We start from the raw sequence: 9781 nt of genomic DNA on the forward strand, positions 1-9781 counted from the left end.
GTGGTAAAGTATTTAAAGTAATACCTCCTGCTTGGGGCAAACTCATGAAAAAGATCACATCTGGTCAGAAAGTATTAATTTCTAATTAACATTCATTCAAAATTGCAACATCCTGTAAAACTTAAATCGCAAGGCCTTTTGAATTCACTAGATAAGTAATACACGAGTTTAAGAAAAAAAGGGCTTTCTTTTTACCTGTAAAACACACATGTACTGAGGTAAATAAACCTTATTAAAGTGCTTCTTGTATGCCATGTCTTTAATTTTGACAAAAGTTATTTAAATTTTATTTAAATAAATTTTTTCTGCAACTTTGGAACACATTTCCTTTTTCAAATAGTTATCAAGGATTGCTATGGAAGTTCTATTATCATGATTATATTAAATTCTTAATTTTACAAAAAAAAGGTGTGGTTTTTAAAATTTATTAAGTTGCTTTAAATACTTTTTTAAATATATTTTAATAATAAAAAAAATGTTCACTGCATTATTAACTAAACTCAACTGACACCATAAATCTATACAAGGCTTAAGTAAATGGTGAAAATTGTCCAGTAACCATAAAAATATATCTGAAACATTCATAAAAATTTGAATAACATTAAAAATATTAGTCACAATTCAGTTTTGAGAGTATTTGATCAGCTTGTTTTATTTTTATTTTAAAGGTGATATATATATGTAAGTGTTGATAAATATGGTGTTGAATTTATATTATGTTTATTGTGAAATTTTGGTTTCAATGCCATATTGAATACATTTTAAATTTCAAATTGTTGTTCAAATTTCTAGCCAGGGGAAATAGCTGTTAAAAACAGTTCCTAAATTGATGAAATACAATAGATAGATACAAAAATTAGGTCTAGGTTGGTTAAGACTTAGTCTAGTATGGTTCAGACTAGGTCGAGTATGGTTCAGACTAGGTCGAGTATGGTTCAGACTAGGTCGAACATGGTTCAGACTAGGTCGAGCATGGTTCAGACGAAAATAAAATGGTTAAGAACTGGTCGAGTACAAGTTCAGACTGTTAAGTATGGTTCAGACTACAGTCGAGTATTATCAAGTAAATTTCAGACCAATTCAGACTGGTCGAGTAAAAATCAGTACAGTCGAGTACAAATATAGGCCATTTCAGACTTTTACTGGTTTGTAGTGAATAAAAACATATAAAAGTCACCATAAATACACAGGCGTTCATATTGTACAATAATTCTATAAACGCCTATACAATAAAGTATCTCAAGTGTTGTTACTGGCTAATAGTTTTTTGGCAAAATGTTAATGGCAAACCTTTGAGAAAAAAGTAAAATCACAAAAATACTGAACTCCGAGGAAAATTCAAAAAGGAAAGTCCCCAATCAAATGGCAAAATCAAAAAAACAAACACATCACACGAATGGATAACAACTGTCATATTCCTGACTTGGTACATGCATTTTCTTATGTAGAAAATGGTGGGTTGAACCTGGTTTTATAGCTAGCTAAACCTCTTACTTGTATGACAGTCGCATCAAATTCCATTATATTGACAACGATGCGTGAACAAAACAAACAGACACAATAGGTAAAAATGTCAAAAATAGGGGTACAGCAGTCAACATTGTGTTATCATCTTAATCACTATAAAAACAAACAAATGTAACGAAAAAGCAAAAAAAAAGGCATACATCAAATTTTAAATCCTCATTTAGATTTAGAGGGATTGTATTCACAAAGGAAATTGCAAAATAGCAACAAAAATAGATCAACAAACACTAAAAATAATGTGCTGTACAAGCTACATTTAAATTTGGAACTCCGACAGAAAATCAAGTCGTAATAAAGCATCTTCAATACTTCTAAGCTATTTTAACCCCAAAAAAATCTAAAACAAATAAAGAAAAACGAACACTTCAACGAAAATAATTAATAAACAACTACATTTTAAACTTAGAAATACTGTTTTTCCATAAGAATCCGTTACCAGAATTGTGATTTGATATTTGATGTCTTGATAATCCAATATTCGTGTTTGTTTTAATCGTTGAATAAAACTTTGCGTGGTGTATATTGCCGTTTATTTTTGGAGTAAACCGGTTTATTATAGGATTAAACATCTTGGTGTATAAACTTGACCAATTCACTCACAAACAAATAAAAATCCGAAGGGATTGTATTCACAAATCCGAAGTCCGAAGGACTTTGATGAAATGTTTGTGATTGACTTGGTCCAGTTTATACCCCAATAAATTCTTTTTAAAGGTGTTTAATCCTTATACTTCTTTAAAATCGCAAATAAAGAATTTGATTTCCCCGTTCGTAACGTCTATCATACGTTATTGTGTTTGTTCATTGGATTTGCCTGGCGTGTGACTATATATAAAAGTACTATAACGTCAACATCGTTTATCCAAAAATAATTCACTTCAAAAACAATCAAATCATATTAACGTATTTCAAAATATGCAAATCATATAAAAATTATAAATGTTAGAACGTAAGTTTTGTTAGAGTGCATATAACTTATTCAGTAATTTTCGGTGTAGGGTGGTGTTAGCTGTTAGCATTTCTTTTTATGATTTCGTTCCTCTTTATATTGAAGTTCATGATTACTCCTTGCTACATTTTTATTTTCATGCGGTACCATTCAGTGAACTTTAGATAGTTGTTTATACAGTGTATATTTAACACTCTGGCTCGTGTATTTTTTTTCAAATTCTAATTTTATTTCATTTTTTTAAGCATTGAATAGGTCTCAAAGAAAAAGAAACAATAACAATTTTCAGTGTGTGACGCCTACGTTCTTGATTTCTCTAGTATCGGTCATAATTTTAAAAACTATTCTCCGTTAAATTTATTACAGTTCGGTGCAATAACTTTAATTAGAACAAACAACTGATAATTGTTCGTTTTCCCTGATTTTGACTACTCGGGCATTGATTAAATTATTTCCAGCATATAAACAGCAATTACAGTACGGCTTGTCATAACTTAATATCTGACTACAGAAAAATAAAATTGACTCATTTTTATTTGGAATATTTGGATAAAAAAGACAAAGTAAATGCAGTTTTTATTCAATAATATTTATATGTAGCATGTTCAGTCATAGAAATTTTTATCTTTTTTTAGTTCAGTTATTTGGTAAAAAAACTTTCTTCACGGAATACCTCAAATTCGTAACACAGTCAATTTTGTTTGCTGAAATATTTTGCTTTAACAAGTGATTCTGATATAACCTTGATCGTGTAAGCTCGAGAATAAAGGAATAGAAAGCCAAAAGAATATAAAACGTTATTAACTTAAAACCAAATAAGACACAAATGCAATGAGACTGAAATCCAACATTACAAGCAAACATTATATATAGGTAAAAAGTAAAATAACAAAAATACCGAACTCCAAGGAAAATTCAAAACGGAAAGTCCTTTATCAAATGGCAAAAGGTTGGATTGGTGAATGATACAAATATCAGAACCTACAAGCCCATCAGGAGTACTCAGATACAATGCGACTTGTATGAGTTCGTTTATGTCTGACACTTAAACAAATACAAAATTCTGTGAACGTCAATATAAGGAAAAACCACTGTTCATTTACACTTAATCACTGTAGTTAAACCTATTTTGTGGATTCATTTATTTTAGTCGATACCAATTTTACGTGAATTGAGGATAACATGCATTTTCGTTCATATTCGGTTTCGTGGTTTTGACTAAGTCTGCCTACAAATACTAAAAATGTGCACTTCTATTCGTTGAACCTTTGAATTCGTGATTAACTTATACCCACAAAATAAAAATCATTAAAGCAGAAGTTGATAACAAGTTTTTTAACTGCGGTAAGGGAACAAGTTTAAAGCTCAGAAGGATTACTTGTTTGTTTTGAATCAGTATCCATGAATAATACTGAATCCACAGTACCGATAAATTATCTAAACAGTAAACACTTCATTTTTGTCGAGACATCCATTTTATCTGCATAAAAGAAACATACAAGTAATCTTTCTGTGCTACTAACTAGTTCCTTTATTACAATTAAAACACTTTCAACTTTTATAGTAAAGCTGGTGAAAATAATGGAATTTATTATCTTTAGAGCGTCAAAAACTCTTTCTGTGTTTTATTTTTTTTTGATAAATAACGTGCTTTTGATGGTCCGTTCAATTCGGTTGGCAGTTATGATTATTTCAGTAATAAAAATTTACTACAAAAGAAACGATTTTTCGTCCCCTTTTTTGAATAGCGATGTTTCTTTGGTCCTATCTTACAGGGTATATATTTTCCAACTCGTTCGCTATGTCCGTGTCAGTAGGGACGTTTTAGATTTCATTGATATTAATCTTGGTATAAGTGATAAATTTTTAAGTCAATAGTATCGTTACAATTAATTATAAGAACTTTATAACTCACGGAATATCATATGCAAATTTTGACGGTGCTGCAGTTTATAGAGCCAGTAAATTTAGATAAGATCTATGTAGACTCGTTGATTCTTTGAATAAACTAATTGTTAAAGGTTTGCAATTGAACACCATAGTTAAATATTTAAATATTGTTTTCATCGGTACTACAACTGATTTAGTTATTTTTATAAATTAAAACATAACTACATATGTATTGCTATGCAGTAATGAATACTTATAATCTTATGGATGAGTACTGATTGATACTTTAGTCTGTGAGAACATGATTTATTTATTAGTTGTTATTGTCATTTATTTAGCTTTGTGTAACTGCGAGTATTCTTAAATTTGTAATTTGTGTCTTTTGTTTTTATGTTAGTTGCTCTTTGTACTTCGTACCAATATATAGAGTAATTTTAAACTGATTTTACAGTCTTTTCTTATATTGTACTGTTACACTACTGTCTTAGATTTATGTGAGGGCTATGCTCTCACAAATATATTTGATCCCGCTTAATTCGTAATTTGTCTATCCCAAGTCAGGAACCTATAATTTAGTAGTTATCGTTGGTCTCTCATCTTCATATTTGTTTTTCATTAATTGTTTTGTTATAAATCAGGCCACTGTATTTCTCGTTTAAATTGTTTCACATTTTGTCAGGTCAGGGCCTTTAAATAGCTAACTATACGGTAAAGGTTTTGCTCATTGGTGAAGCTGTACGATAACCTATAGCTGTTCGCATCCACGTCATCTGGAATCTGGTGGATATTTAACTCATTGGCAATCTTACCTATAGTATTCTTTATAAAGATTGATGTTTCAAACATAATCAACAGATTTTATGATTAAGTTTTCAAATTACAAAAGCAAATTATTCAACAAAATCAAATTTTCATTACTATCATGCACACATTACAGTTTCATATCTAATTCAAAAACCGACAGTTGAATAAACATGTCATTTAGTGGTCAAACTTGTGTTTAGCAGGATACAAATTAGTTTACTACAACATATGACTTATATTGAAAACAAAATGGAAACATAGTATGGTTGCTCTTATTTATCTGCAGGCTTTTATATGTCTTCGTCTTGCATCCATTCACTAAGAGCCACCCTGGCATCCCCCAGGAGTCCAGATTGGTGATGCGTTGTCATAGATCCCCTCGTATCGGTATTTAGTGCCATCATAGAAAACGTACTTTGCTCTGAAACCATCTGCAAACTCACTACCGAGAGAAAACTGATAGTGAAAGTAGTCAGATTCATGTGTGAATTTTGAAACCCAATTCCATGTCTGATAACTTTCTGAGTCAATCTCGGCAAGGGTTTGAATCAATACCCAATCGTATGAATTCGGTGTGTAGTATCGTGACGTCTTTATTAATACAGCTGGATAAGCACCCATCATTGTAAGTTTGATCTCTGCGAAAATAGCTGGAGTTTGTACTTTGTAAGGAAGCTTGTTAAGTTTGATAAATGCAAATCCACAGTCTTTCCAGGGATAAGACTGTCGAATCGTTCTTTTATTATTTGGCCAATATTGTATATATGCTCCATTTTGAATGTATTGATTAAAGGTGATCTTACCAGTTGTTTTACCGTAAGTGTATTCCCATGTCAAACGTTAATAGTTTTTATCAAGCAAAGCTACCCATCCATTGTAATCAGAGTTAAAACCATTAAACCAAACCTGGGCTTTGCCACTTGTAAAGTCCATCGCAATAACAAGCATTTCATCAGTAGTTTTGCAAATGTCCGAGATATCTCTACCAATCCGGCCTCCAATACCGGGTTGGTGACATATTCCTCGATCAGCAACTTGCAACAGTAGGCCCCTATTGTCATTTAAAAAATTCTGGATGTTGTTTCGTCTTTGTCTGGTATCACGCTCAAGATTCGAGTCGCCTCCTTCTCTCATACCGCCAAATAGATCAGTGTAACCAACATATAAACGAACCCCAGTAGCTTGAACAAAGTTTTGAATGATATCAAAGCATCTTGGACAAGGTAGAAAATGCGTATATAAATACTAAGTAAGCAGCACGGATAGTGCTACCTCTAAAATTTTCATTGTACCAGTTCTGCATGCCTGGATAAACAAGATTTAAACTCAAATCTTCCGTGTGAATGGTACGACCTCTTGGTCGGTGCATCATGTTACCATATTCAGCGCCTTTGAAATCCACTGTTGAGCCCGCGTAGTTTTTGGGGATATCGATTTCTATTTCTGTTATCAACTTTTGGTACAATAACGGTGCCCAGTGAAATTTGAGGCGTTCTTGGAACATACTGGACACGTCCACGTGGAGCGTTTGGTGGTGGTACATATAAGACAGCATATTGATTTGTGTGTCGAACATCCCTAAAATCATTTTTGAGCTTGTTTAGTATTTCTGCATGATCATCATCAGAACCTATCGCTATAATCAATGTCCACAAGTTACTGGAGAGCAATATTAGTATAACACATTTTAATTCCAGAGATGCTATCTTCATAATTGATCTTGTTTAGTTCTAACAATTACTAGAAAAATATTCAAAACAAAACATTTGCCATTTTATAAAAAAACTTTATTAACAAAAGTATAATGTATGTATTTGCTTCTTTTATATATTTACACGAAGGCGTGTACTGCCGAAAAAGATCACATGGTTTTCAAGCTAATAGATAATACTTGTTTACATTTAATTTCCGAGAAGTGTCGATCTTAATATAAAAACAGCCAACAAGTGTTTGTAGGAGGAAAGTGACTAATTCGAAAATGAAACGCTGTATCCATATACGTAGGTACTTAAGTAAAGACGTCTTATATTTGATCTGAACATGACTTATTACCAACACATTTAAAAAATAAAATAGTTTTACTCTTACTTTCTGATCATGCGATGAATTGAGTCAAAAGGGCGCTAAAACCATTCAGATCTAAATATAAACTCATCATAGATACCAGGATTAAAATGTTATACGCCAGATTTAAGTTTCGTCTACAAACGACTCATCAGTGACGCTCGAATTAAAAAAGTTTAAAAGACTAAATGAAGTACGAAGTTGAAAAGCATTGAGGACTCAAAATCCCGAAGACTATCAGTAAATACATTAGAACAGAATACATTCGGACCTTCTAACAGTCTTATACAATAGCACATACGGCCTTAATAATAAAATATGTCTGTTTTCCTAAGACTTGTGGCTTTTATTGCCCCCTTTATTTCATCTTCGATCTTTCCATAAAATGAAGGTGTAAATAATAAAATAAAGTAAAAAACAGCCTTGAAACAAATCAAACAAATTGGTGCATGAACACTCTTGTTGCAAGAAAAATTTCATCTTGTACTTTAAAGTGAGGATGTCTGCCATGTGATAAACGGGACATGTTCACGCAACCACATTTTCCTGTAGGAAAGGATAAATCTGTATCCTGCACTTGAATAGATATGAAAATTACATGCATTGTACAAAATGTTATCAGTCACAAAATGTTAACTTCTATGTACTATAATGGATTACTAAATCAATGATGCAGCTTGACCCTTACTTCTATTGAGGCAAAGGAAGTCAATGCAACAACGCGGGTCAAGGACTGCATTGATAATGGGAGAAGATCATTCAAGAGCATTTGTCCATAACCACTTCGTCAAGGACAATCTCTTTATCCCTCGATAGAATAGAGAACGTTATCGTTTAATTTGTAAAATTTCATTCTGTTTCTCAGAATATGAAATATCGGCATTTTTACAAAATATATCGGTGAAAAAGGAGCAAGGTTGTTTCCAAATGCTAATTATTTTTTTGAAAAGCACATCAAACAAAGGTAACCAATATGCTACCAGTTTTACAAACTTCTTGATTCTTTCGTTTAAGAGTTGATTTGATTCTTTCAACCTGTTTCAAGTTTAGGAGACAATAAAGAAAACTTCAAAGATTAAATCATATTAACTGCCATGTACTTGGTATCTGGTAGATAGTTGGCAATCATACACTATTTTCTTACTCGTATAAAAAATGTACTTTTCATTGCAGTCTTATATTAAAGGCCAGATATACTATCTCTATGTATATTTTTAGACGGAACTATAAACAACTGTTAAACAAGTAGCAGGTTTAGCTAGACATAAAACCAGGTTTAATCCACCGTTTTCTTCGGAAAATGCCTGTGCTAAGTCAGGAATATGGCAGTTGCTTTTCACTTGTTCTGTTGATTGATAGCGTTTGATTGTGTCAGTTTTTATGAACTAAACATTTTGGAATTTGCCTTGGAGTTCGATATTTTTAGTATACTTTTTTTATCCAAAATGTAGTATTTTGTTTAGACAATGTAGGGCTTATGACATCAGTAAACAATCTGGAATAACGCATTGGGACTTTTGATTTCAATGTTTAAGTGGTCATGAGTTGTAAGGTTGCCGCTTGGTTTACATTTTCCGTCATATCTTAATACTGGTTCTCTGTAACTATTTAAACTCTTACATAGGGAGTGTAGCACACATGGTCATGGATTTTCTTCAAACTTCACACACTTACTAAAGTTGATGAAAAAACAAAAATGGCAAATATTTGGTTGTTATGCACATCGGTTGCCATAGCAACCTCCGAACATTTTTAACCCTACTGGATATCCATGATTTTAAGCTGAAAAATACTATTTTCAACATAATTTTTCATATAAAATAAATAATAGGAAGGAATATTTTTATGATTCCATTTAATATATGCATTTTAATAATGTAATTTAACAACAGATATTTTTATATCAATTTTTATTGATAATCACACATTACCCCCTTTTTAGGTGGTTCGTATAAGGTAAAAAATATCCTTATAAGGACATTTTTGAATGCTTCTTATTATTTTTTGCGGACGCCTGAATTAAAGTCAACCACGGATTCATAAATACCATAGCATTATCTTATAAATCACGCGAAAAAATAATTGGAAATTATATCTTATTATGTTGTTACCTTGGATACAAAATGTGTAGTTTTCATTTTTTCTATATAATTAACCTAGGCAAAATTTTCAAAAAATTGTTTCAAGACCTAATTCTGAAGTCATAAAAAAAATATTTACAATTTGTAGAAATTATTGTTATCATAAAAATTTTAAACATATTCATATATAAGGGCATTATAGTTTTAACTGTTGCTATGGAAACAATTACATGATGATACACAAATTTGAACAATTTTGAAAAAGTTTCAGTTTGTTTCTAAAATGTGCACAGAAGAAGAAAAACTAAAACAACCTACACTAAATTAAGTTTCACAGTGTACATATATATAAATAATTTTTCTAGTATAGTATTTCATAATGGCGTTACCAAGGAAACAAATACACAATTTCTCTAATCTGGATAAGTGCTGATTATGAAGAAGTTTCAGTCTGTTTTCATGAACA

General features: G+C 31.4%; 1 pseudogene; it reads right to left on the bottom strand.

The window, feature by feature from the left end:
- Positions 1–5209: 5209 nt before the first annotated feature.
- LOC127735901 (uncharacterized) lies at positions 5210–6360 on the bottom strand (annotated as a pseudogene).
- Between the last annotated feature and the right edge of the window lie 3421 nt (positions 6361–9781).

This window comes from Mytilus californianus, unplaced genomic scaffold (assembly GCF_021869535.1).
Source record: "Mytilus californianus isolate M0D057914Y unplaced genomic scaffold, xbMytCali1.0.p SCAF_3, whole genome shotgun sequence".
NCBI lineage: Eukaryota > Metazoa > Mollusca > Bivalvia > Mytilida > Mytilidae > Mytilus > Mytilus californianus.